The 25,160-nt window shown below is 34.4% G+C and overlaps 1 pseudogene; it reads right to left on the reverse strand.

Moving 5' to 3' along the window:
- Window positions 1–323: 323 nt before the first annotated feature.
- Window positions 324–22,987, reverse strand: LOC133199060 (uncharacterized; annotated as a pseudogene).
- Between the last annotated feature and the right edge of the window lie 2,173 nt (window positions 22,988–25,160).

Consider the following 25,160-nt stretch of genomic DNA (forward strand, 5'->3'; position numbering starts at 1 on the left):
ATTATAAACAATGACGTTGTATGGATTATTGGGGAAATAAAAAAGTGAAATTTTAAGTAAATATGGATTAACTCTATTGATGTGTTGTTTCAGTAGACGATACATGTAGTGTCAGTGAATGAAAAAGAAAAATATATTTTTATAAACATGTTGACTTTTGTGAAATTCTTTATGTATTTAATAAACGAAATATAAATATTTGAATTATTTGTAATCTTTGTATTATTGTGCCAGTAGTTCTTTTGTAAATTTTGAGTACATTGCTACAGTCTGTTTCAACCGTTAACAGAATTGAAAAAGACAGGTTGAAAATTTAAACATTTTTAATTTTTGCAAAAATTGCAAACATTCAACTTCCGGAGGATTCTCCTCCCTTCCAGATCCTGTCGCAGTGCTTCCAAACTTTCTTCAAGCCTCAGCACACGTTGCTGAATACTTTCTTCTGCGATTGTCTGGAAAAGATAAATTATATTGTAATGAAAAGGACAGGAAAACTTAAGGATGTATAAAACAAATCTGTGTTCAGTAAGTTTATTTCCTACGAAAAGAGAAGGAAGGAAAAAACTGAGGCCTGTATTTTCTAAAGAAAAAAATTACGACTACGAGCAAAACAAAATTCTTGCTGATTGGAAAATGTGCAAAATTGATAATTTTGTTTAAAATTATACTTGCTAAAAGTATCTTTCTACACAATTAAAAAGATTGTTTTAATATAGAAAAAGAAAGGTATTAGCAGAATTAAATTTGGTCGTAGTCGTAATTTTTTCTTCTTTATAAAACAGGTCCTCTAGATAATCGTGGTTAGATCATCCTTAAAAAAATGTTTGCTTGTGCTTTCCCGACTCAAATTTTTAGGTCACCTGAGTCACTCAGGTGACCTATTGCTATCCGTTTTCGTCCGTCGGCGTGCGTTGTGCGTTAACATTTGAACATTTTCAGCTTCTTCTCTGAAACCGCTCAACCAATTTCAACCAAATTTGGCATATAACATCTATGGGTGAAGGGGGACAAAATTTGTGAATTTCATGGTCCCTGCCCCCCTGGGGCCTGAGGGGTGGGGCAAAAACCACTAAAATTAATGCAATCTTTAAAAATCTTCTTCTTTACTCCTGGACATCAAGCAGTCAAACTGTTAGCATGATTGTAATAAGCATTGAGCCCTCTATTAAAATTGTGAAATTCATGGCCCCATGGTAAGGGGTTCTGGGGCTAGGGTGGGGCTATATAGATCATATAGTAAAAGTGCATTATTTCTTCAAAAATCTTCTTCTCTGCTCCTGGGTATAAAATAAACTAACTAAGTACACAGTTATGATGAGCAAGAGTGCCCCTTCCAAAATTGTGAATTTCATGGCCCCTGGGTCAGGGGTTCTGGTGAAAGGGGGGGGGGGGTATTGATTATATAGTGAAAATGCATTATTTCTTTGAATATCTTCTTCTCTGCTTATGGGTATTAAAGAAATTAACTAAAAACATAGTTATGATGAGCAAGAGTGCCTCTTCAGAAATTGTGAATTTCATGGCCCCTGAATCAGGGGTTCTGCTGTTAGGGTGGGGCTCTATTGATTATATAGTGAAAATGCATTAATTCATTGAAAATCTTCTTCTCTGCTCCTGGATATTAAATAAACTAACTAAGTACATAGTTAGGATGAGCAAGAGTGCCTCTTCAGAAATTGTGAATTTCATGGCCCCTGGGTCTGGGGTTCTGGTGTTAGGGCGGGACTCTATTGATTATATAGTGAAAATGCATTAATCCTTTGAAAATCTTCTTCTCTGCTCCTGGGTATTAAGTTCAGTAACTAAGTACATAGTTATGATGAGCAAGAGTGCCTCTTTCAAAATTGTGAATTTCATGGCCCCTGGGTCAGGGGTTCTGGTGTTAGGGTGGGGCTCTATTGATTATATAGTGAAAATGCATTAATTCTTTGAAAATCTTCTTCTCTACTCCTGGGTATTATTGAAACACATTAAATACATAGTTATGATAATCAAGGATGCCTCTTTCAAAATTGTGAAATTCGTGGCCCCTGGATCAGGGGTTCTGGTGTTAGGGCGGGGCTCTATTGATTATGAAGTGAAAATGTTTTAATTCTTTAAAAATCTTTTTCTCAGCACCTGGGTATTATTTAAACAAACTAAGTACATTGTTATGATAAGCAAGGATGCCTCTTCCAAAATTGTGAAATTCATGGCCCCGGGGACAGGAGTTTTGGTGCTAGGGCGGGGCTATATAGATCCTATAGTGAAGGTGAATTATTTCTTTGAAAATCTTCTTCTCTGCCCCTGGGTATTGCTTAAACAGACTAAAGTACATTGTTATGATACACAAGGATGCCTCTTCCAAAATTGTGAATTTTATGACCCCGGGTTTAAGGGTTCTGGTGAGGGGGAAGGGGGGGGGCTTCTATTGATTATAAAGTGAAAAAGCAAAATTTCTTTGAAAATATTCTTTTCTTCTTCTGGTTAAAAAAGCAAAGAAGCTAAGTGTATAGTTATGATGAGCAAGTGTGCTTCTTCCAGAGTAGTGAATTTCATGACCCCTGGGTCAGATGTGCTGGTGTGAGGGTGGGGCTCTTGATAATTTAGTGAAAATGCATTAATTCTATTAAATAATCCTGTTTGCTCCTTAGTGTTAAGCAGATAAACAAAGTGATGATGAGCAAACATATGGTCCCAGGGTCAGAAGCTCTGGTGTTTTGGGGGTGGGGGGTTCGGGTTTGGGGCTCTATTGATAATATAGTGAATCTGTAGTAAAAATGCATTATTTATTTAAAAATCTTCTCCGCACCTGGGCATATCTGAGGCAAACAGAGTAAAAGTTTTTATAAGGAAGGGAATTTTTACCAGATTTTTGAACATCTGGACCATTTGGTCAAGTGTTCTGGTCCTGGCCAGGGCTCTATTAGTTTGTATTCTACTGAGAGGAGTTATTCCCCTTTGCCATTTACTTTTGATAATTTATCACTGTAAATAATGTACTTGAAAGGTAAATAGAACAAGAGAATTATGCAAAAACTTTTATTGTATAATTCAAAAAGTACTTTCATAGTTTTAATGATCAGATAGACTTGTAAGTAGTAGATAAATAAAAATGAGACAACAATTACTTGTCTTGTTAAATATTCATCAAAGACCAAGAGATGCCAATGTAAGAGATTTCAACAAAGGATTAAAATAGTACAGAAGCATTGATAATTTGTTAATATACTGTATAGTGATAGTGATAAAATGGGGAACAGATTAGAACCTAATTTATGAACTGTTAATGAATATTAAGACCAATTATTTTGTTGATCATGATCACCCTATTTTTCTTGCTTTTGGGCAACAAAGCTTCACCTTTCAGTTCATTTAATACTCTATGCATCCTTGAAATTGTTGTATCATACTCAGGTGACCGTTAAGGCCCTTGGGCCTCTTGTTAAAAATATTTGTTGACAAGATAAAAGGAATAAAGAAAAAATTATTTCGTTTTCTGGAATGTAGACAAATTGAGTCGGTCGGGAGAGCACAGCCAAACAATTTTAAAGATGACCTTACATGAAATACATTAACCAGTGGCGGATCCAGGAATTTCGTAACGAGAGGGTGCAGTAAAAGGTAGGGGGAGGGGGGCAGTAATGAAGCCCCCCCCCCAGTAGGTCTTTTAAGGCCATGGTCCTGATGGGGGTTCGGGGTGAATCCCTCGGAAGCTTACACATTTTTTACATATAACACATGACGAATTCAGTCATAACCCGGAAAAAGATTATCCATGTAAAATAATGTAATGCATGTGTATGACTAATGATATACTATACAAGACTGAGGAAAATGTACTCATTGTTTAAGTAGGTGTTCAATGTCATTTGAATGAACGACTGTGAATTATGCAGACATTTTGTGCTTTATGTAACAAGTCCTTTATTACTGTTTCTAATTACAATCGACATTATAAAAATGTACACGAAAAGAGAAATAGTTTTCGTTGCGATATTTGTGAAAAGGTACTAAATCGTAAAGACAATTATGATCGACATGTTAGAGTGTGCAAAGCAGAATTTAAATGCTTTTACTGTGACTATACTTTTAAGTTTTCATCACATCGCACATTACATGTCCGCAAGGAGCATAAGGATAAATTATTTAAGTGTGATAACTGCAGCGCTGAATACTTGGACGAGAGAAAATATCAAAGACACCAGCAGACATGCAAGGTATAGTACCACATTTTGAAAATCGTTGTTAATGAAAATATAAGATATATGTACCGTATCTGCAGGAATTTGGGGGGACGCTGCAGGTGTTTGGAGGGTCACGCATGCGCCATCCCCAGCCTCCGAGGAAAAGTCAATTCTTCTCCTCACCTACAAAAAAAAAATGCATAATCACATTTTTTTATTAAGATAATTTTCATGAATGTGTTTGTCATTCATTAACATTTGTTGGTTAATCGATAGTTTATATATTGCATTTCTTGATTGATCGTAGAATATTTACAATTTAAAAAATAGAAATTAGAAAAATTCAAATTGATAAAAACAAACCTGGCGAAATCAAGGCCCTCTAGGGGTTGAATCGATCACAATGACCCGGGAACTTAACCACACATCATTGGTCTGAAAATGAAACAAATAAATAATGAAAGATATATACTTTTATAAAGTTTGCGGATATTACATTACATGTACATGTATCACTCATTCGCTTAACATTGAATTTGACATTTGCGGTAAATATCAGAGCAACGAACTTAGCATTGTTTGATTATGCTTCTTTTACTTGTTGGGGTGTTTTCATCCTCAAAATAGTTCAAAGTACAGTACCAACCAGACCCAACCTGACACAAAGCAGTCCCAGAGCAGTCCCGGGGACTGCTTTCTGGGTCTGCTAAAGCAGTCCCTGCTAAAGCAGTCCCAGAGCGGTCCCACAGAAGTCCCACAGCGGTCGCAGCGGTCCCAGAAAGCAGTCCCAGCAGTCCCAGTGGGCGGGGTTAATTAATTTAATGGGAGGAGCTTACTCAGAATGAGATTACCAATAAACAATGTAACTATATAAAAGGCAGTTGAAATTGATGAGCAATTTTTTCTGATTAGTATCAACAAATATTTACAATTCTTACGCGACAGTCATTTCTGAACTGTTAAGAAACTCACAGTACGTGTATAGAAACAATTTAAAATTATTGAATGAAGAAGATCTAAGTTCACACCTATTAATAACATGAATATTTAAACACAGTTATTATTTGGTATTACATGTATTAATTTTTAACCAAAATAAACCAATTTCTTTATTTTTCGTGATTGATATTGGTTTTCATATTTATTTTTTTTATACAGAAAATTAAACTTGAATTGTTTATTTTATACCAGAATTAGCTTTAAATCGATAATAATAATTATAGAGCGAGGCCGATTCCCATATTATACTCTTAATGCATTTTTCTTAAGTATTGGAGCTTTTGAAAAATTCTTTGTTAAACATTGCCGAGTATTATATTTCAGTCATGATTATTTTCAATGACTTCCCAATTTAATTATCTTTAGATTCTCAGTTTTAAGTGTTTTATTATATAAATGTTCGAGTGTACATCTGTAAATCACGCAAATGGAACCCTCAGATTATGTTCAAAATTAATTAATCCCGAAATAAATTTATACACAATTATTGAAACTAAGATTTTTTGCAGGACATAGATTGAAATTAGTGTCAATGTTGACCAGCGTGTTCAGTGATGTGTAACACTGATACCCAAATTTCTGCTAATTATGCCCAAAGGCGATTGAAACCTCAGGTGTTGACATCATTTTATACAATCCCATTGTATTAACCGGCCAGGTAAACACAAACAAAAGAAATAAGAAACAAGTCACAATTCCCGATATTTTCAAATGTTATTTTTTTTTAAATAAATGTACTCTTTTAATAACTTGTTTATAAATTAAAAACTAATTCATAAATAAATCCCCGAATAATTGTTCACATTGTTTATGTGACAGAAGAATGATAGAATAATTTTATTTCTTGGTCATCAAATAAATCATTAGGTTTTATTTGAGGGTAGTAAAAAATATCATGGAGTGCTCTTTTTTAAGCATGGTATTAGCTTTGTCAATTAAGAAAAAAAAATCCAGTTCAGTACGTTCCTCTGAATACATGTATCTTACTGAAATGACAAGTTTGTTTGTTTTTTGTTTGTTTTTTTCTAAATAGTGCTAATGCAAACTTTGAGTACATATGTAATTTGACAGCAATAATTTATTAAATAGGCCTAGGTATTTTCTTTTCAAACACCTGTATTGAAGTTTAATTTAAGGGATAAAAATCATCCCCTGACTTCCCTTTTTTTCCCTTTTATTTTCTTAAAATTAACTCTAGACTACAGTTGTGTAAATTTAGAGCCCTCTGAAGACATTTAGTAATTACATGTATAACTATCTCTATTTATTTAATTTTTGTAAGAAATTGATACTTGTTTTTTTTTATATTTGCTTTTATCTTAAACAGAAAGCCTTCTGCAGAAAGTAAACAAAACAACAACAAGGAGCTGCAAATTCAGAATACACAAGGGGCGGAGCTATCATGTCACTCAGAACCTTTTTCACGCATGAGTGAACAAAGCAGTCCCAGGGACTGCTGGGTCTGCTTTCTAGAGCAGTCCATGAGCAGTACCACAGCGGTCCCAGAGCAGTCCCGGGGACTGCTTTCTGGGACTGCTTTGGTGTCAGGTTGGGTCTGGTTGGTACTGTAGAAAATCTTTATTTTCAATAAATATAGTTGAAATATAACTAATAATAGGTTATCATATTTTTATAAGATGTTATAGGTATCATTAAAAGTATGTCGGTATTTAAAAACATTCATTTGAGTGTACACTCTCTTTTTCAAAAAATGTGTTAAAATTAGTTCAAATACATTATTTTGATGTGAAGGTTTGAAATTAATGTCTACTTTATAAACATGATTGAATTGTGAATATCCATGACACCATTTTACATTAGATATACAACAAAGAAAATGTATGAATGAGAATACATGTACATGAGAGTTATTGTCCCTTACCATCCATTTTTTAGCTTACATGACTTAATAAACATTCTTATTCTTTCACTTAACAATTTTTTTGCATTACATCTGCTGTAAAGAATTCTCCTAATAGATAGTTTTTGGCTTCGTATGATATTAGATGACATCGCAGGAAGATGAAAATAATCTTTGAAAATAAAAAAAATCCTTCTACATAATTCATAAAATATGTCTAAATACTTACACTTTCACCTTTTCTTCCTGCCATTTTTTCTGTCCTTCTCGATGTCAATACTATAGGTACAAGTTAGGAAGTGAAAAAATACATTGAGCGCAGGTTTATTTATATGCTTTGATAGACTAAAAAATCCCTTTTTTACTCTTTACATATAAAACAAATACAGTATGTGTAATTAATCCGTCTGGGAAAGCAGTACACGTGTACATCTATATTCCTTTTTACACATCATCATCCGAGATTTTTTAAAATTATACCAGTTACTTCCCTTCAACACGGGAAACGATCACTTAAAAATATCGATTAGTAGAATGATCCAGACATCTTAATTAATATCCCGAGTTTGTCATTTTTTGTATTCAGCATTCATTACTTTATAATGATATAATAGTTACGAAAAATGCTGTTTAAAATAAAAATAATAATAACAAAAAAAGGACAGATCTTATTTCTCTTTCTAATTCTCTCACACGTCTTTATTTATTTAGAACAATTTTCCAACAACATCCACGACGTCAATGCAACGAAACAAAAGCAACAGATCTGTGGTAATTGATGACATTTATTTTCTTGAATCTTTTTTATATCAAATTCATAGTAATTTTTTAGGTCACCTGAGTCACTCAGGTGACCTATTGCTATCCGTTCTCGTCCGTCGGCGTGCGTCGTGCGTTAACATTTGAACATTTTTAGCTTCTTCTCTGAAACCGCTTAACCAATTTCAACCAAATTTGGCATATAGCATCTATGGGTGAAGGGGAACAAAAATTGTGAATTTCATGGTCCCTGCCCCCCTGGGGCCTGAGGGGTGGGGCTAAAACCACCAAAAATAATGCAATCTTTAAAAATCTTCTTCTTTACTCCTGGACATCAAGCAGTCAAACTGTTGGCATCATTGTAATAAGCATTGAGCCCTCTACCAAAATTGTGAAATTCATGGCCCCAGGGTCAGGGGTTCTGGCCCCAGGGTGGGGCTATATAGATCATAGAGTGAAAGTGCATTATTTCTTTGAAAATCTTCTTCTCTGCTACTGGAGATTATTTAAACAAACTAAGTGCATGGTTATGATGCATAAAGATGCCTTTTTAAAAATTGTGAATTTCATGGCCCCAGGGTCAGGGGTTCCGGTGTTAGGGCGGGGCTCTATTGATTATATAGTGAAAATGCATTGATTCTATGAAAATCTTTGCTACTGGAGATTATTTAAACAAACTAAGTGCATGGTTATGATAGGCAAGGATGCCTCTTCCAAAATTTTTAAATACATGGCCTCAGTTTTGGGGGTTCTTGAGGAGGGGGGGGGGGGCTGTATTGCATTAATTCTATTAATTAATCATTAACTAATCCTGTATGCTCCCTAGTGTTGAGCTGATAAATAAATTGCTTAGCTATGATGAAGATGGGAGCTTCGAACAGAATTTTTAAATCTTGTGGTAATAGGGTCAGGGGTTCTGGCATAACGAGGAAGGGGGGGGGGGGGGCTTTTGATAATATAGTCGAAAAGTGTTAATTCTTTAAGTCCATAGTTATGATGATGAGGGTAACTCTTCCAAATTTGTAAATTTCTTGACCTTTGGTCTTGGGTTCTGGTGTTAGGGTAAGGCTTTGTTGAATCTGTAGTGAAAATGCATTGTACCTGTGAAATTCTTCTCTGCTTCTGGGCATATCGAAAGCAAACTGAGTAAAAGTTTAAATGATATAAGTAAGCGTATTTCTACCAGATTTTTGAACATCTGGACAATTCGTCTAAGCATTATGGTCCTGGGCAGGGCTCTATTAATTTGTATTCTACAGAGAGAAGTTATTCCCCTTTTCCATTCATCTTTGATAATTAATCACTGTAAATAATGTTTTTGAAAGGTTAATAGAATAAGATAATTCTGCAAGAATGTTTATTGTATAATTCAAAAAGTACTTTCTTAGTTTTAATAATCAGGTAGACCTGTAAGTAATAGATAAATAAAAATGAGACAAAAATAACTTATCTTATTAAAAGTTCTTCAAAGACCATAAGAGAGGTCAATGCTAGAGGTCTTAATATGGGTTTAAAAATAGTACAGAAGCACTTATAGTTTGTTAATAGACTGCATGGTGATAATATTAAGTGGGGGACAGATTAGAACTTAAGCTATGAGTTGTTACTGAATACTAGACTAATTATTTTGTTGATCCTGATCTTCCTACTTCTCTTGCTTTAGGGCAACAAAGCTTCATCTGTAAGTGTATTTAACTTCTAAATTGTTGTATTATACTCAGGTGACCGTTAAGGACCTTGGGCCTCTTGTTTTTTTTTTAAATATATTTTAACTGGTCTTTTTTTAATTAAAGCAGAACAACGATGCATCAATCCCTTCGACATCAGCACAAGACAACAGCTTTGGGTTTTTTTTTGTTTTGTTTTTTTTTTTTCATAATTATAAATTTTATATCTATTATATCTATATAAGTCTGCAGTGAGGCAGCAATCTCTTAAAATTTGTATTCATGATTCATTCATCACATGAATCTTGATTTTTTTTTTAAATTTAGAATAATGAACAAAGATCATCAAATTCATCAACACAAAAAAAACAAGACCACGCACCGAAGGTAAAATAAAAAAAAAATCTAACACACATTTTACGAAATTGATGGTTAATCGTATACTATTATTTTTCTACAATGAAGTTTATTTTTTTTTTAAATTCTCGTTTAGGATGCTTCTTTTGGCTATACGTGTCGGACATGCCATCAAAGATTTGATTGTCGACGAACATTGTACGTTCATCAGATGAATGATCATGTTCAAATAGGAGCAGGTCTGTTACAATCCAGACCCTGGGGGAATGGGTCTCCGCCGTGGGGGGAAGGCGACAGAATTGATGAACAATTAAAGGAAGTATATGAGACGAATGCTCCTTTAATCCTGAGAAGACACCAGGAAGGAAATGTTTGTAGTGTATACAACTTTCCTACTGATAATCATTTCACCGTTTCCGAAATTATGCAAGCAGGAAACGAAATTTATGACCGTCAACAAAAAGCCTTCCGTTTAAATCTAGAATTTGGTTTAATATTGAAAAACACCGAAACAGGTGAATATCGGTATTTTAAACCTTATCACAATCAAGAGGTATTTTAACGCCCCATTTACGTATCGAGAAGAATTCATTTAAAACGTTTACAGCATCGCATGCAGCAATTAAACATCACTGATTATATTTTGCGTCAGCGTCCCGATACAAAGTGGAAACCATTTCTGATCACAAATGTCCGCATCGTCACATATCATTTGAATTTTGTTTTGGGAAATGGTAGAGTTACTATGCCTGAACACATCAGTCAATCAAAATCACTCATTTCAATGACAACGAATAAGAAAGGTTATGTATATAAAGACAACCTTTGTGCTTTCCGCTGTTTAGCATATAACCTGAATAAAGATTGGTCTTTAGTTCGTAGATACTCTTGGAGAAGAAAAACTCCTTTGAAACAAAGTCGTTTAGATTTCTTTTTAATATCAGAGTCCCTTTTGTCAGGTTTAGAAAAATGTACTATAGAATCTAGTTACAGATCAGACCACTCCATGATATCATTGTCTATAGCCTTTAACGACTTTAAGAAAGGAAGGGGTCTATGGAAGTTTAACAACTCTTTACTTCATGATGAAAAATATCTGGAATGCATCAAAAAAGTTATCTTAGAGGTTAAAAAACAATATGCAATTCCAGTATACAATTTTGATAACATAAATATTTTAGATTCAGACATTTTCTTCACTATTGATGATCAATTATTCCTTGAAACCCTGCTCTTTGAAATAAGGGGTAAAACTATTTCCTATGCAACTTATATCAAAAAGAAGAATGAAAATAAGGAGAAAGAATTAGTAGAAAATATTAGAATATTGGAAGAAAATGTTAGTGAAAATAATATTGATGAATTGTGTAGTAAAAAGCAAGAATTGGAGAACATTCGAAAACATAAGTTACAGGGTACATATATCAGAAGTAGAGCAAAATGGGTTGAGGAAGGTGAAAAACCATCACATTATTTTTGTACACTAGAATCCAGAAACTTTACTAGTAAGATCATACATGTACTAAGATTGGAGGATAATAATGGAAATGCTATTTATGACCAATCAGAAATTTTGAGGGAAACAAAATCATTTTATGAACAGTTATATACAAAAAGTACAGTAAATACAAATATTGATTTATTCAGCAAGTTAAGCAATAAAGAAATACCTAAGCTTTCATGCAAAGAGTCAGAATCTATAGAGGGCGAAATTACTATGGAGGAGGCCTCTTCTACGCTTTACAAAATGAAATCAAATAAATCCCCTGGATCGGATGGGTTTTCTGCTTAATTTTTCAAGATGTTTTGGAAATATATTGGTTTTTTTGTAGTTAGATCTATTAATTACGGATATAAGAATAACAGTCTGTCTATTACACAAAGACATGGTGTCATTACTTTGTTACCAAAAGGTGACAAGCCAAGACAATACTTAAAGAACTGGCGACCTATTACTTTGTTAAATACCGTCTATAAAATTGCATATGGGTCTATTGCTAACAGAGCAAAATGTTATTTAGATAAAATAATTAATCAAGATCAAACAGGCTTCATTTCCAATAGATATATAGGAGAAAACACAAGGCTAATTTACGACATAATGCATTACACTGAGGAAGAAAATATACCTGGACTATTACTACTTATTGACTTTGAAAAAGCCTTTGATACTCTATCATGGAGCTTTATACAAGGCGCACTTAACTTTTTTAACTTTGGTCCTTCAATTAAGAAATGGGTATCGCTCTTTAATACCGACATTACATCTGCAATAAACCAAGGTGGTAATCTCTCTGATAGAATTAACATTCAGAGGGGTTGCAGACAGGGCGATCCTTTGTCACCATATATATTTATTATATGTGCTGAAATTTTAGCAATCCAAATTAGATTAAATAAAAATATTAAAGGTATTACTGTAAACAATATTGAAAAAAAGATTTCTCAGTTAGCTGATGATACATCAATCATTCTTGATGGTAGTAAAGAGTCCCTCACACAAACACTGGAAACATTAAAGGAATTTTCAGAAATGTCTGGATTACATATTAACTATGCCAAAACTCACATAGTGTGGATAGGTTCTAAAAAGTTTAGTGATGAAATTTTATTGCCAAATTACAAACTTAACTGGGGAACTACCAGATTTACTCTTCTAGGAATACATTTTAAGGTACAACAATTATATTATGAACCAAAATTAGTACATATTAAATCAATACTTAAACAATGGGAGAAAAGGTATTTAACTCCCATAGGGAAAATTACAGTCATTAAAACATTAGTTTTACCTTTATTAAATCATATTTTAATGTCAATCCCAAATCCTTCTGAACTGTATTGTAAGGAATTGGAAAAAGTCTTTTTCTCATTTATATGGAATAACTCAACGCATAGAGTAAAAAAAGAAGTAATTGTAAAAAAAAATATGAAGATGGAGGTTTGAAAATGTTAAATCTGATGTCTTTTATAGCTTCCATGAAATTATTTTGGATAAGGCAGCTCATCTTTACAAATAGGGGGATTGAACACCTCATTCCAAAATTCAATTTGAACAAATTTTTAAGTTGTGGAATTGAATACACTACAACCTTCTTAAAAAGATTGAAGAATAAATTTTGGACAGATGTTTTTAAGTCATGGATAATGTTACAAAACCTTGAAAAAAAGTTTGATGTTGCTGGTGACTCACCATTATTTTACAATCCGCATTTACATATCGGTGGAAAACCATTTTATAATAAACAAATGTTTGACAGTAACATTAGACAACTTAATGATATCATAAATGAGGATGGTTCACTCTTTACTTATGAGTGTTTCTGTAACACCTATCCAAATATAAAGATTAATTTTTTAGAATACAATAGTATTATTCATGCTATAAAGGCTTGAATGAAAAATTCTGGTAAGGAAAAAACAATAAAAAAGCTCATGTCAAATATCTACACAGTAACGAAATGTAAAAAATCTAAATGCTATTACGAAATCCTTAATCAAAATTCTTCTGTTGCAGCAGGAAAAACACATTGGAGTGAGCTTCTAGAAGTTGAAATTAAGGAATGGAAAAAAATTCACATAATACCCTTCAGAGTAACAAAAGACTGTAAACTCCAATGGTTCCAATATAGGATTATAAACAAAATTTTAGCAACAAATTCATTCTTATTCAAAATTAAGAAAATGACTGTAAGTTCTGCAGTTTTTGCCAAACCGAGGAGGAAACAATAGAACACCTTTTGTGGGAATGCAATAGTACACAAATTTTTCTAGAAGAATTTGTTCATTTACTTGAAGATAAAACTGGTCTAAAGATTAGAGTTACTAAGAAATCTTTTATTTTAGGGTTTATTGATGAAAACACTGATGTTCAAAATGCTATTCTTCTTTGGCTTAAATATTATATTTATACTGCAAGATGCACCCAGAAACCTATAAATGTACATACTGCAATATCACAAATGAAGTTTCATTATGAAACACAAAAATTTATTTCTTATAAGATTGGTGGAAAGGAAAAGTTTGATACCCAGTGGAACAGGTGGAACCTACTATTCTCTTAACTCTCTCTCTCTCTCATAAAATAAAAACGCACTTCTGCTTCTGAAACTTGATGTATATGTATAATGTTATGTATGTTGTGTGAATAAATAAAAAAAATAAATAAATGCACACTCAAAAAAAAAAATAAAAAAAGATTGGTCTTTGTTGGAGAGACAAACCCAAGAGCTATTTCAAAAATGGGTCTCCTTTAACAAAAGACAAAACAAAGACATAAACTCAAATTCAAAAACGTTTCCTGGTATTACTTTAGATCAACTAGTCTTTTTCGAAAAATGTTTCGAAATCAATGTCAACGTATTTTCTTTGCTAGATGATGGTTCTGCACATGTTATTTACAAATCAAAATGTAAATATTCAAATGATATTTACTTAAATCTCTTCGAACATCATTTGTCATACATTACAAAATTCGACACTTACGCCAAAAAATTTCAGTGCAAAACTTGTCATCGTCATTTTTGGTATTTGAAAAACTTGAAAAAACATCAGCGAGTGTGCAAGAATAAAACAAGGAGACAATTTCCAGGGGGGGTTTATTCTACCCCAAACACAATTTTTGATAAATTAGAACAATACGGTATCACTGTTAATTCCAGTGATCGTTTGTATGAATGGTTTTTAGTTTACGACTTTGAATCTATGCTTGTACCAACTGATGATGGTCAAAACAGTGCAAGTCTTCAATATACGGAACAACACGTCCCCGTATCCGTAAGCATCTGTTCAAATGTAGAAGACCACACCGAACCCCTATGCATTGTTGAATCAAACATTGATTCTCTTGTCGAAAAAATGCTAGAGTACATGTCAACAATCGCTCAGAGAGCAACCGAGTTAACTAAACAAAAGTTTTCTGATGTGTTTAGCGCCCTCGAGGACTCGGTGTTTGACGAGAGAATTTGTGATGACGCACTCGAGTGCATCAGAGACGATGAGGAAATTCATAAAATGATAAATGAAGAAAAAAAGCTTTCCAAAAAATTAAAAGAAGAATTTGAAAGTTATTGCGAACAAATGATCTGCATTGGTTTCAATTCGGCCAAATACGATATTAATTTAATAAAGAGTTACCTCGTCAAACACCTCCGACTCGACGAAAACGGCGCATTCGTTTTCAAACGCAATAATGCTTATTCGTGCATCAGTACAAACACTTAAGTTTTTAGACTCTCTCAATATCTGAGTCCCGGTATAAATTATTCGGGGTTTTTAAGAGCATTTGATGTTCAAGAAAGTAAGGGTTTTTTCCCATACGAATTTTTCGATGATATAGACAAACTTAGTTACGACCGACTTCCACCTCACGAGGCCTTTTATTCAAGTCTCAAAAATGCCAACATTACCGACGAAGAATATGCCTTCTGTCAAAGATTGTGGGACGAGAAGAAAATGACAACGTTTCGCGATTTCCTCGTCTGGTACAACAATCTTGACGTCGAACCTTTCGTACAAGCGGTGAGGAATTTACAGAAATATTATTTCGAGCGCGGCATTGACATATTTAAATGTAGTATATCGGTACCGGGTCTTGTGCGTCGAATGTTATTTGAAAGTGGTACGAAAGAGGGGGCCAGTTTTGCTTTGATCGATCGTGAAAATGAAGATCTGTACGACACGATCAAGCAGAACATTATAGGAGGACCGAGCATTATTTTCAAACGCTACCACGAAACAAAAAGGTCATTTATTCGTGGTAATCCACAAAAGCCATGTGGTCGAATTATCGACTTTGACGCCAATGCGCTATACCTATACTGTATAGGAAAAGAAATGCCCGTCGGTGCTTTCGTGCGTAGGCGCATGCTCGATAAATTCAAACCTCAGAAGCGAGATAAATATACCATTGCATATGATTGGTTAGATTGGTTGTCCCGCTGTGGGAAATATAAAGCCATCAAACATAAGCTGAATTCAGGTAAAGAAAAAAAAATTGGTCGCTTTCCTGTTGAGGAGACTAACACGGTGCTGCAGTTTCATGGATGTTACTGGCATGGACATCGTTGTTGGTTGACTCGACATGTCAAAAACGATAAACTCTTAGAAATGAGACAAAATAAAACCAAACTTGTAACGAGTTACCTCAGAAAACAAGGTTACAAGGTTGTTGAAATGCGCGAGTGTACTTTCCGTAACAACATTCGCACTAACCTTCAGCTGAAAAAATTCGTCAACTCGAGAAAAGCAACCTACAGGTCAAGGTCCCATGACACATGAAGATGTCATTAGAGGAGTTTTGAGCGGCAAGTTATTTGGCATGGTAGAAAGTGACATTCGGTTCCAGAAGCTTGGCCCGATCACTTTAAACACCCGACTATGACACCATTCGAGTATTTCTCAGAGATGAGTCCTCTCTTTTGCACCACGGACATTCCATTTGACACCATAGGCCCGCACATGCAAAACCACGCGAAACGGTTTAATCTGAGTACGAAACCTCGTCATCTTCTGGTAGGAGGCATGAGAGCGCGTAAATTATTGATAGCTACGCCTTTACTGCGCTGGTATATAGAGCACGGTCTGGAGATTACCAAAATCTACCAGACTGTTGAATATACACCTCAAAGATGTTTTAAGAATTTCGTTCGCGATGTAAGCGACGCGCGACGTCAAGGCGACGTAGACCCGACGAAATCCATAATTGCGGATACGCGTAATCTAGAAGGAAATAGTGCATTCGGATCCACAATTATGGATCAAGAAAAGTTTCAAACCGTCAAATTCGTACGCGGTGAAGGAAAGGCCATGATGGAGACAAACGAACCCACTTTTAAGAAATTATCTACACTTTTCGACGAGGAAGAGCTTTTCGAAATTGAAGAAAATAAGAAAAAATTCAAACTGAATTTACCCATTCAGATCGGTTACTTCATCTTGCAGTATGCAAAACTGCACATGTTACAGTTTTACTATGACTTCATGGATAGATTTGTAGACCGTGCAGACTTTGAGTACTGTGAGATGGACACCGACTCTGCCTACATGGCCATTTCGGGACCTACCTTTGTGTCTGTGATTAAACCTGAATTGCGACAGATTTACGATCACAGTCTCAAAGGTCACTGTGTCGACAGTTTAGAGATCGAGGCGGACTGCGACCGGCATTGGTTTCCTCGCACTTGTTGCGAGAGACACGTAAAGTTCGATCGTAGAACGCCTGGACTCTTCAAAATTGAATTTGAAGGTGACGAAATGATAGGTTTATGTTCGAAGACTTACATCGTCTCTACTCGTGCGCAGAAGAAATGTTCCAGTCAATTGATTGTAGCGCAGCGACTACTTAGACGTGCAAAGAAATGTAGGTTTAGAAAATCCCAAGTTATCAAACCACGTTTGGTGACGAAACATAAGTTTTCTTGCAAGGGAATTTCAAAGAAAAGACTTAAAGCTCCCCTCGCCTTATTCAGAGATATATTAAAAACTCAAAAAGTGGGAACTGGAACAAATATGGGATTCAAACTTAGAAATAACAGTGTGTATACGTATCGTCAAATAAGGAATGGTTTGACTTATTTTTACTGTAAGAGAAAAGTTTTAAATGACGGAGTTAGCACTGAACCATTAGATTTCGAGTTATGTCCTGTAAAAAGCAAAAAGGAATATGAAACTGATATAGATGACTTCGATCTCGAACTAGTACACATGCTCGCGGAAAGCGAGTAATTGATATTATTTGTTGCATGACACTGTTGTTCGAAGAGATTGTATGTATTTTCTTTATTTTGTAAAGTTTGTGTTGCACTGGAAAAAAAAAAGGGGGGGGGGGTCCATAACGTCACATCATTTCATCTCTTGGATGTGATAAGAAATGTTATCTAATAATTTCGCTTCTTCTGTGAAATTTGGTAATTATTTATGTACGTTGAATGATTGATTATGCAGTTGACTTAAATGTGATTAAAAAAAATTATTGCTCTAATTCATCGTTTATTTTGAAGTATCCGTGTTCAATATATTCATCTACATGAACATTACGTAATTATTTTTCATTATTATTTCGCATATATTTATACTGTTACCGAATTTTAACTCAAGATTCATTTACCGTATATATTTTTGTTTGTCTAACTATTTACATATGTATATACAGACCCTGAAACGTGCTACTACCCCAAAAAAGCGTGTGACTTTCGTGCGCTTTTCGTTTCGTGCAAACCGTGTAGCGTTTCGTGTAAACCGTGCAGCGTTTCGTGCAAACCGTGTAGCGTTTCGTGTAAACCGTGCAGCGTTTCGTGTAAGCTCCAAAGCGTTTCGTGCAAACCGTGTAGCGAGCGTGCGAGAAGCGTGTGAGAAACGTGCGACTTTCGTGTAAGAACCGTGTGAGAAACGTGCGACTTTCGTGTAAGAACCGTGTGAGAAACGTGCGACTTTCGTGCAAGAATCGTGTGAAAAACGTGTAGGATTCATTCGGAAGTCATTTTATTTTAAATATGGATATTGATGGATCAACATGTCATTCTGTGTTGTTTGTAAGTAATATTATTCGCATATATTACCGGTGGTATAAAATAAAAATACGGAAACAACAAATTAAATAAAATTACTCGGTAATGTATTACATATTTGTTTGTTTTTCTTCCTTTTTTAAAAAAATAAAGATGGACATAAAATATGTTCAAAGTTATTAATTATATGTACATCAATTTAGAGGTATTTGATTCAATACATTTTTTAAAGGGGGCAATACTAAACATTTTTTAAAAAAAGAAAATTCACCAAGAACCCGGTCTTGTCCTTTTCATTCATTCATTTGAATTTCTTCACCATTTTACAATTATGGTATATAAAGATTACAGGAACCTATTGGTGATTAATACAAAATAATAGATAGATAAGGCAGGCGTGAAAAATAAAATACAAAATTTAGTGCGTTGCTATAAATGTGAAGTATGGGAATTCTAGGCCGGGGAGCACAGTTAATTCATTTTCTTTATAAACGAACATAATTTTCTTATATCACAAGATTGTGTTACAAATAATGTTGAAACGAAGAATCATTTATAGTCTTTTTATGCATACAATTGGTTAATAATTGTCACATAAATGAATTATAATTCACATGCTTCGGCAAATACAGGGTAAATTATTTCCGGGGGGGGGGGGGGTGTTCAAATGAAAACACAAACTGAGCTTTTGTTGTTAAGTGTTTTATATATAATTTTGTTTTTAAAGAAATCTATTGCTATATGCACCCCTTAAAAATATACTAGAATCTTCTTTACACGTTCCAACACTCTTCTTACGACAGTGATCAAGGTCATTCACAACAGCGATCACGGGCACCTCGTGCCGGGAACTGAAAACTTGTTCTGTTATTATCTCTTGTCAATCATAGCTAAGATGACACGGGACAATAACGATTGATTTTGATTAGTGAAATTAAATCGTTTTATTAGTATTTAATGGGTACAAATAAATACGGTCCGTGGATTTTATTTCTTAAATTTATCCGATTGTCTGTAAACAGTGAATTAATTTGCCAGTGTATTAGCGAATAAAAAAAATATATAGAAATAAATCTTGAGTACAGTGTAATTATTAGTTGTTTTATTAATCACGCAATTACAGAGCGTAATTTTTAGTTTATAGGACATAGGACATGTACATACATGTATATTGAATGTATTGCTAAAAGCCGTGACTTTTGATTACTTTTTTTTAATTGTCTAGACGGGGTTTGAAATCAAGGATTTTACAAGGTGGTGGATATATTGTTTTTATTTGATAAACACGATGCCTCAAACGAGAACGAGAACGATTATTTATCATTCTGAATAAAGTGCATTTAATGAATTACATGTATCTGGTCCCTCTGGATATCCTTTTATTTTCTTAGAATGGGCACCTGTTTCTATAATAATATTTCCCCCAATGTTATACTAACTGAAACAAGTGCCCGTTATATTTAGCCGTGTACAGATTCGAAGATACAACAGCAAGATCTCGGTAATCTACCTCTCCCCCCCCCTTCCTGCACAATGTAGTGTACATGTCACTTTTTCAAATTATAAACAGAACCTAAACTAATCCAATGAATATATATTTTTTTTTATAAATCAAAAAATGAATAAATCAATCAAAAATTGAAAAAGAAAGAAAAGAAAATCAATTCGCTTTCAAAAACCATACGCAATTTAATCATTTATTTTTTTCAAATCAATAACTGAGTTTATTTGTCAGTAATGAAACGACTTTTTAATATCAAACTATAGGCTAATTGTAAAAACATTGGATGCTATAAAAGATTATGAATTACAAATATAATAATTTTTTTCAGTGCGTAATTTAGAGTCTATTTAAAAAGGTTTCTACATAGACGATGATAAGCATTTCACCGAGCGGGCACATACTCAATGATAACTACATCTGTATTAATTAATTACAACCGAAGATTGAGTATTTTACCTGTTAATATAGTACTGGTGTAGCGAGTTTTAATCTTAAACTGAATGATTGCAATTCTTAACTAATCTTTGATTAATCCGTAATAATTTAAATAAAGTCCGAGAGATTCCGAATAGAAAATCCAGATCGAGGCCAAAGCGTGCGAGAATCGTGTACAAAGCGTGTGAGAAACGTGTACAAAGCGTTTCGTGCAGGCTTTCGTGTAAACCGTGCAGCCTTTCGTGCAAAGCGTTTCGTGTAAACCGTGTAGCGTTTCGTGCAAACCGTGTAGCGTTTCGTGTAAACCGTGCAGCGTTTCGTGCAAACCGTGTAGCGAGCGTGTACCGTTCGTGCAGCGTGCGTGTGGGGTAGTAGCACGTTTCAGGGTCTGTACTTGTATACACAATAAAGATTTTTGGTGTAATTCACGTTTTGTCATTTATCACAAGACAAGGTCATAAGAAGGGTGTAGTATCTATATACTCAAAAGCATTTTATTTAACATGGAGAGAACTTCCAGCTCGTCAACAGAATCGTGGTGTTTAATGGGAAATAAAATTCCCAAATCTGAAATTGTCTACTTTTGTCAAATGATCGTGGTGTATTTCATCATCATTACCTCAATTGTTAACTTATCTCTAAAGAACGGTTCCTCTGAACTATGGATTTCCTTACTTAGCAGTGCAATAGGTTACATATTACCTAACCCCTCTTTAAAAACAGAAAAAATATAAGATTAATGATACTCGGATAAGACTTAAATCATCAGCATGTCTATTCCATTTCAACCGTGTTCGAGTATGTGTATAAGCGGTCAAACAGGAAGTGGTAAGACGCGATTTGTATACCGATTGTTGACCGATTTGAATGAAATGTATGGCGGTGAGCCTCCTAAAAAATTTTTGTATTGTTACGGTATTCATCAACCTCTTTTTGACGAAATGGAGCAGCGCTTTTCTAACTTGAGATTACATCACGGGGTTCCCACAAACAAAGAAATAGAGGAACTGACCTCTGATCGACAACATACACTAATCGTGCTGGACGATTTAATGCATCGAGTAGTCAGAGATGCCGACATGGCACTTTTATTTACTCAAGGCTGTCACCACCGACGTCTCAGTGTAGTATTCATTACACAAAATTTATTTCCGAAAGGTTCAAAGTCAAGAACCATAGCTTTAAATACCTACTATTTGATACTGATGAAAAATGCCAGAGATGCATCGCAAATTTCAATGTTGGGTCGACAGTTATATCCGGGATGTTCTAATCTCTTGGTGGAAGCTTACAAAGATGCAACTAAGCGTCCCTTCGGTTACCTGCTGGTGGACACGTCACCACAAGGCGACGATAAATTTAGACTCAGAACAGATATATTTCCGGGAGAGGACCCTACAGTATACACATGTTTATAAGAACAAATGTAGACCTTTGATATAAGATATTAATGATGACTTCTGCTGTCAGACAACAGAGACATTTTTTACAATTTTTGCTTCAGTCAAATCCCGCACAAAGAAAATTGATTTTAAGTTCCATCACCAGAGATCAATTAAACGTGTTGGGAGAAATAGCCGCGAACGTTATCCATAGTGTTATTTTACTGAATCCAGAAGAGAAAAAAGCTCTTAAAAAATACAAATCTTTTCTCTTCGTACTAGGCGACAAGAAGACGGCTAAAAGAATAAAAGAAGGTTACTTAAAAAGAAACCAGCTCGGCATCGCAACCTTGTTAAAAATCGTAAAACCTTTCCTGAAAAAATGGTGGACGTGATGCAGAAATCTGTGTTGATACCTTACGAGAAGTACAGCCGTCTCATGACACTCCAGGAGACACATCGCGCGAATTCCGAAACAGACGCGGAGAGGGTCGTGGCAGAAAATGTACCTTAAAACATGATAGCCCTACAACATCCGGAGAAATCACAGAACCTTGACATGTCAACTCAGACCGAATCCGAGGACTCGATAAAGCCTGAAACAACATCAACCAATCTATCTACGAAGGAATCCGAGGAATCGCTTATCACAGAAAAGCCAGTGCTCAAAAAGAAAAAAAACAATTGAAAATAAAAACGTTAAAGCAAAATCTCGTTACAGACTTCAAACAACGTGGATTCGATTTTAACCAATGTACACTTCCTGAATGAATAAATATTTTTTCATTTGATTATATCAGAGTTGTTATTTATTTATTATACTTTTAAATCTCACTTATCAATTATCATTATTTATAATTTTTTAAAAGAGACCGCTTTCCAAAGGGATTACTATATTCCTCTTTATTTATCAATAATTATACAGTAATAATATTATTCTTTAATACATGTAAGTTTTATAAAATAAGATCTATATAAAATAAGATCCCGTTTGAGAACACACATCGGTATATTATTCAGTATACATTAAGAAAGGATTCGTCGTTATCAATCATATTTTTTCCAATACATGTTTTATAAATAAACTATCGTCTGAATACATGAAACAAATTTATCAACACTATAACTAAATTATTCATTCACTCTTTTAATAAAAACACAGATTAAACCATTTGTTTTCCGGAATGACTTCTTCAAATGATTTAATCTAGGTTACATGTCGTAGTATTAATCCTAATCATTGATTACGACTACCCCCTTCTCGGCGCTAATTACCTTCCTGTTTGCTACGTCACGATCCTCAATCGTACCGATCCTCAAAGTGGGCTATAATGTCCCCCTCTATACTACCGTCATCACAGCAACAATGATGTCTTCCGGGGACATTTGACCTCGACTCATTTTGGACTTGCGAGAATCTGTAAATTTTTTCAGTCGCAAATTAGTGCGCATATTACGAAAAATACATTCTCGCATCTCTACAACCTTGTAACCTTTTCTCTTCAGAAAGGCAGTTATATTTTGCGCGTCTTCTTTTCGTGATTTTTCATTAAGTGGTCGTCTTGAACATGACGAGTCAACCAACAACGATGACCGTGCCAGTAACAACCTTGAAATTGAAACACGGTGTTGGAAGATTCGTCATAGCCATCGACCTGAAAACGACCTATTTTCTTTTCCTTTCCAACGTTTAACTTATGTATAATATTGTACTGACCATTATGATTCAGCCACTCTAACCAATCATATGCAAGCATGTATTTATCACGTCTTTGTGTCTTAAACCCGTCGTCTATCTTACGACGCACAAAAGCACCCACAGGCATGTCTTTTCCTAAACAGTGTAGATAGAGAGCATTAGCATCGAAGCCAGTGATCTTACCACAAGGTTTCTGGGAATTTCCACGAATGAACGATTTCCCCGCCTCGTGGTAGCGCTTGAAAATAATACTAGGCCCCCCCATGATATTTTGTTTTACCGTGTCATACAAGTCTTCGTTTGACTTATCAAACAAGGAGAAAACAGCCCCTTCTTTTCTACCACTTTCGAACAACATTTGTCGCGCTAGACCCGGTACTGAAATGCTACATTTGAATATATCAATGATACTTTTGTAAATTCTTTACAGCTTGTACGAAAGGCCCGACGTCAAGGTTGTTGTACCACACTAGAAAATCTCGAAAGGTTGTCATTTCTTTTTCCTTCCACACTCTTTGACAAAACGCGTAATCATCGTCGCTGATATTGACATTTTTAAGTGTTGAATGGAATGCATCGTGAGGTGGAAGTTCGGAGTAATTTAATTTTTCGACAGAGTCTAGAAATTGGTAAGGAAAAAACCCTTTACATTCTTGTACATCGAAAGCACGCAAGAACCCTGAATAATTGATGCCGGGAATAAATGTTGAGAAAACTAAAATTGTTGTTTTTAGAAATAAGGGAAAGGTTCATGATAATGAAAAGTGGCATATACATAATGAGCAAATAGAAGTTGTAGATAAATTTATGTATCTGGGAGATTTATTGAACTACAATGGAAATTTTAACGTAACTCAAAAACAATTGGCATGTCAAGGAAGAAAAGCAATGTTTTGTCTAAAATCTAAGGTTAGTCAATTGAGTTTAAATACTGAAACTATGTTCTCACTTTTTGATACATATGTCAGTAGCATACTAAACTACGGCTGTGAAGTTTGGGGAAACCACAATGCATGTGATATTGAAAAGATACATCTGGAATTCATTAAGAATGTTTTATATGTTAGAAAAAACACAAACACGGCCATGATATATTTCGAAACAGGCAGACTGCCTATGAAGACTGTACGGCAATTCCGGATTTTCAAATTTTGGTTTAAAATATTACAAAGTAAGAATTGTATTTTGAGATCATGTTATGAGAAAATGTTAAAGGAAACTGAACAACCAATGAACAAGATCACGAACTGGGCTTCCTATATTAAAGATAAATTATTCGAAATTGGGTTAGGTTACATGTGGACTGACCAAGAAAGAATTTGTTATAACAGCCATTTCTTGATGATAAAGCAAAGAATTATTGACACCTATGTACAGAATCTCCTTGCAGATATCAATAGTTCATCTAGATGTATGTTATTTAAGAATATTATTGACCACTTCACACTGCAATATTATTTGGTAAAACCTATTCCTTCCATTTATAAAAAGCAAATTAGCAGGATAAGACTGTCATCACATAATTTAGCTATAGAAAGTGGACGCCATAAAAATATATTACGCGAAAATCGAATATGCGAATTATGTAGATGTGAAATTGAAGACGAATTCCATTTTGTTTTAAAATGTCCACGATATAGGGATTTACGAGCAAAATATATTAAAAAATTTTACTGGGAAAAACCATCTATGTTCAAATTCATACAGTTGTTATGTGCACACAATGTTAAGGACCTTTGTAATTTGGGAAAATTTCTGTACCATGCTTTTAATTTACGTAATGAATGTCTCACTGTCTTATAAACACATTATATAAAATGGTTT

The sequence above is a fragment of the Saccostrea echinata genome, unplaced genomic scaffold, assembly GCF_033153115.1.
Source record: "Saccostrea echinata isolate AGI-Se365-2 ecotype Australia unplaced genomic scaffold, CSIRO_AGI_Sech_v1 ptg000033l, whole genome shotgun sequence".
Taxonomy (NCBI): domain Eukaryota; kingdom Metazoa; phylum Mollusca; class Bivalvia; order Ostreida; family Ostreidae; genus Saccostrea; species Saccostrea echinata.